Here is a 5,000-nt window from a genome sequence, read left to right on the forward strand (position 1 = left end):
CACTCGCAGTCGCAAAAACGTGGGGCAAATATATTACGCGGAAGAGCTATAACAGACCGAGCCCCACTGCATGGGGAGAGTCTTTGTCACTAATGTACACAGATGGAACATTTTGGACTGGAACCAGATTACCCGTACACACGGCGCTGATTAGTAATCAATGCAGAGCCATCAAACTACAGCAAATATACACAACTGTCCGTATACATGCTGAAAGAGTCTGCCCACAATGGGAACCACACGTCAGCCAGACACTCTGATCACGCACCACTCTCTGCTTCTAACGGGCGCACATACAATATGTAAGCACCAGCATGGAACAACATCCAGTGCATCTTCTCCGCCACATTACACAATCCACACTATCACAACCAGACCAGGAGGTCCATGCGGAAAATACAATATCCCAGCCTTTCGACATCCACCATTGCGCAGACCAGGCACCAACACCCACACATGTCCTATACAACGGTGCACCCAACATCACAATAGTACCTCCTGTCACAGCGCACAAACAATGACATGAGTCAAAGACACAGGTCTCACACAAGCATAGAATTGGAGCGCCGCCTCTAATAAGCCAAAGGTGCATCCTGACGTGACAAATCTGATCATGTCACAAGCATTCACTTACTATAATCACTATCAAGGAACCTGCCGCCCCCGCCCCCCCCCCCTACACCTTTCCTTACAACAACGTGTAACCTAACCTAACCTAACCTATGTTGTACCTTAACCTAACCTATGTTGTACCTTAACCTAACCTATGTTGTACCTTAACCTAACCTATGTTGTACCTTAACCTAACCTATGTTGTACCTTAACCTAACCTATGTTGTACCTTAACCTAACCTATGTTGTACCTTAACCTAACCTATGTTGTACCTTAACCTAACCTATGTTGTACCTTAACCTAACCTATGTTGTACCTTAACCTAACCTATGTTGTACCTTAACCTAACCCATGTTGTACCTTAACCTAACCCATGTTGTACCTTAACCTAACCCATGTTGTACCTTAACCTAACCCATGTTGTACCTTAACCTAACCCATGTTGTACCTTAACCTAACCCATGTTGTACCTTAACCTAACCCATGTTGTACCTTAACCTAACCCATGTTGTACCTTAACCTAACCCATGTTGTACCTTAACCTAACCCATGTTGTGCCTTAACCTAACCCATGTTGTGCCTTAACCTAACCCATGTTGTGCCTTAACCTAACCCATGTTGTGCCTTAACCTAACCCATGTTGTGCCCTAACCTAACCCATGTTGTGCCCTAACCTAACCCATGTTGTGCCCTAACCTAACCCATGTTGTGCCCTAACCTAACCCATGTTGTCCCCTAACCTAACCCATGTTGTCCCCTAACCTAACCCATGTTGTCCCCTAACCTAACCCATGTTGTGCCCTAACGTAACCCATGTTGTGCCTTAACGTAACCCATGTTGTGCCTTAACGTAACCCATGTTGTGCCTTAACGTAACCCACGTTGTCCGCTAACGTAACCCACGTTGTCCGCTAACGTAACCCACGTTGTCGCCTAAACCTGCTCTGTAATTGTTATACGACTCGTTCAATTAGTGTAGTGTTGCCCACCCGCAACCCTCGCAATATAGTTCGCTACTCGCACTGCCCGCTCCCCTGTGTATCGCTTCATGTTAAACACCTTGCAAGTCTTGCTGACTTTCCACATGCTCCTGCTGTACACTGTAATGTGGATGGCAGCAGGACGTACATGCCGCCCCCCCCCCCCCCCACCCCTCCCCACGTCCCCACGTCCCCACCTTGCCCCCTGCCTTCGCAAGCTGGTTGGTGACAAGTTTGCATGTTCAATGCCCTTCGCATGCGACGTACGCAGGCTACGTTGTGGTGCGGCCTGTGTCAACTGTCCGCTGATGTCGTACGCGTGAACCACAATCTGTACTGCACATTCGTCCTTATGTACTGAATGATACATCGTGGCACATGTGTGACCGTACAACGACTGCGCCCAAAAACGGCGGACCATACAGTGCAAATATTGTGCACGCAGCTACGTGTCGTCTCCCTATGAGAGCTGGATTGCAGTGTGGTACGCCATAGAGACGTGTGGGAGGAACGGACGCCGTGGATGGCGATCAGCATGAGCTGTGTGTTGATGTATTCGGACCTAGTCGTCTCTCCTCAAACACCGTGATAGCATGGTGCACCGCGTTCCATATCTGCGACATGCTACAGAGGCCGGTTGACAGTCGTTCGAGCAATGGACATCGCATACGTACGGGGGCCACCTTCCACGTATTGTCTAGGCGTGCACATTTTGTTGCGTGTATGTGGGCAGACGTAGTGTGGCGTGACACCTGACACAGGCATGCAATAATCGTTGAAGTTGCTAATGGCGATGGACGCCTACGTTTTCTGGTGAAGTTACGCAAATGAAGAAATGGTAACCCGTTGTGGTGCGGTTGTTCTCGCTAGGGGTGAATCGGTGATGGCGACGATAGGTTGAGGTACTAACCGGTTGTTCCAGCGATACCCACCATGCCGATGAAACTGAACGGCATCTGGGTGTGAAGCGATACGCGGTGGTGGCTGGGTGGGACCGTCCCCGGCCGGTGAGGGGGCGCCTCCCGGCGTGCTGGCCGCGCGGTGCGTGGGCGCACGCGCTACAGCCGGCTGGTGGGGGCGGCCAGTGGCAGGCGCGCCGGCCGACGGACGCGGCAGGCGTCGCAGCTGCGCGCCGGCGCACCCTGCGCGCGGCGCCGTGCGGCCAAAGTAGGTCCTCGCGGGCCCGGTGCGAAGCGCGGTGGACATCTTCAGTGTGCTGGTCCGATTGAGGACTGTGTGCGTTGAGGATGCGCCGCCGCCCGGCGCTCGGCGCCGCGACGCCGTCTGCTGCTCGGTCGCCCCAGCGGTTCTCGCTGGTGGTTTGTATCGCAGCTGTGCGGATGTGTTGGCGCGTGCGCTGTGCTGGGAGAGTTCGCTTCGGCACCCAAGTGGGGCTTTTGTCCTTCTGTGGCGCTGGCGTTGGAGCTGCCGGTCACCGTAGGTGGCGCGTGTTGTCTCCCGCCGGCAATGCCACGACAGCACGCTCCCGGGCCTCTGTCGGCAGCGGCAAGCTCAGTTGGGAGCACGGGTGGTCGCACCGAAAGCGTCTACTCGCCTAACTCCGGGCGATTGCGCCTCTCTCGAACCCGACCAAGTACTTGGGACGGCGCTGCGCGCCGCCGGGACCTGAGAGGGTTTCGAGGTGTATTGTGCAGGGGAGCTCAGCCTCCTCCTGTTTGCAGAATGATTGAGCGGACGCTTGCGTGTTCGCGCGGGCCCCCGGGACACACTCCCGGGCGGCCGGCTGCTCAGCTCTAGTTGGCGCAGCTCCCTGGTTGATCCTGCCAGTAGTCATATGCTTGTCTCAAAGATTAAGCCATGCATGTCTCAGTACAAGCCGCATTAAGGTGAAACCGCGAATGGCTCATTAAATCAGTTATGGTTCCTTAGATCGTACCCACGTTACTTGGATAACTGTGGTAATTCTAGAGCTAATACATGCAAACAGAGTCCCGACCAGAGATGGAAGGGACGCTTTTATTAGATCAAAACCAATCGGTCGGCTCGTCCGGTCCGTTTGCCTTGGTGACTCTGAATAACTTTGGGCTGATCGCACGGTCCTCGTACCGGCGACGCATCTTTCAAATGTCTGCCTTATCAACTGTCGATGGTAGGTTCTGCGCCTACCATGGTTGTAACGGGTAACGGGGAATCAGGGTTCGATTCCGGAGAGGGAGCCTGAGAAACGGCTACCACATCCAAGGAAGGCAGCAGGCGCGCAAATTACCCACTCCCGGCACGGGGAGGTAGTGACGAAAAATAACGATACGGGACTCATCCGAGGCCCCGTAATCGGAATGAGTACACTTTAAATCCTTTAACGAGTATCTATTGGAGGGCAAGTCTGGTGCCAGCAGCCGCGGTAATTCCAGCTCCAATAGCGTATATTAAAGTTGTTGCGGTTAAAAAGCTCGTAGTTGGATTTGTGTCCCACGCTGTTGGTTCACCGCCCGTCGGTGTTTAACTGGCATGTATCGTGGGACGTCCTGCCGGTGGGGCGAGCCGAAGGCGTGCGACCGCCTCGTGCGTGCTCGTGCGTCCCGAGGCGGACCCCGTTGAAATCCTACCAGGGTGCTCTTTATTGAGTGTCTCGGTGGGCCGGCACGTTTACTTTGAACAAATTAGAGTGCTTAAAGCAGGCAAGCCCGCCTGAATACTGTGTGCATGGAATAATGGAATAGGACCTCGGTTCTATTTTGTTGGTTTTCGGAACCCGAGGTAATGATTAATAGGGACAGGCGGGGGCATTCGTATTGCGACGTTAGAGGTGAAATTCTTGGATCGTCGCAAGACGAACAGAAGCGAAAGCATTTGCCAAGTATGTTTTCATTAATCAAGAACGAAAGTTAGAGGTTCGAAGGCGATCAGATACCGCCCTAGTTCTAACCATAAACGATGCCAGCCAGCGATCCGCCGCAGTTCCTCCGATGACTCGGCGGGCAGCCTCCGGGAAACCAAAGCTTTTGGGTTCCGGGGGAAGTATGGTTGCAAAGCTGAAACTTAAAGGAATTGACGGAAGGGCACCACCAGGAGTGGAGCCTGCGGCTTAATTTGACTCAACACGGGAAACCTCACCAGGCCCGGACACCGGAAGGATTGACAGATTGATAGCTCTTTCTTGATTCGGTGGGTGGTGGTGCATGGCCGTTCTTAGTTGGTGGAGCGATTTGTCTGGTTAATTCCGATAACGAACGAGACTCTAGCCTGCTAACTAGTCGCGTGACATCCTTCGTGCTGTCAGCGATTACTTTTCTTCTTAGAGGGACAGGCGGCTTCTAGCCGCACGAGATTGAGCAATAACAGGTCTGTGATGCCCTTAGATGTTCTGGGCCGCACGCGCGCTACACTGAAGGAATCAGCGTGTCTTCCTAGGCCGAAAGGTCGGGGTAACCCGCTGAACCTCCTTC

General features: G+C 53.3%; 1 non-coding gene across 1 annotated transcript in view; it reads left to right on the plus strand.

The window, feature by feature from the left end:
* Positions 1-3,361: 3,361 nt before the first annotated feature.
* The window catches only part of LOC124733389, a 1,909-nt gene continuing 270 nt past the window's right edge, over positions 3,362-5,000 (plus strand). The window contains exon 1 of the ribosomal RNA XR_007008970.1: positions 3,362-5,000. This exon is cut by the window's right edge and continues 270 nt beyond it. This is a non-coding gene — a ribosomal RNA (small subunit ribosomal RNA).

This window comes from Schistocerca piceifrons, unplaced genomic scaffold, assembly GCF_021461385.2.
Source record: "Schistocerca piceifrons isolate TAMUIC-IGC-003096 unplaced genomic scaffold, iqSchPice1.1 HiC_scaffold_1391, whole genome shotgun sequence".
In the NCBI taxonomy this organism is placed as follows: Eukaryota; Metazoa; Arthropoda; class Insecta; order Orthoptera; family Acrididae; genus Schistocerca; species Schistocerca piceifrons.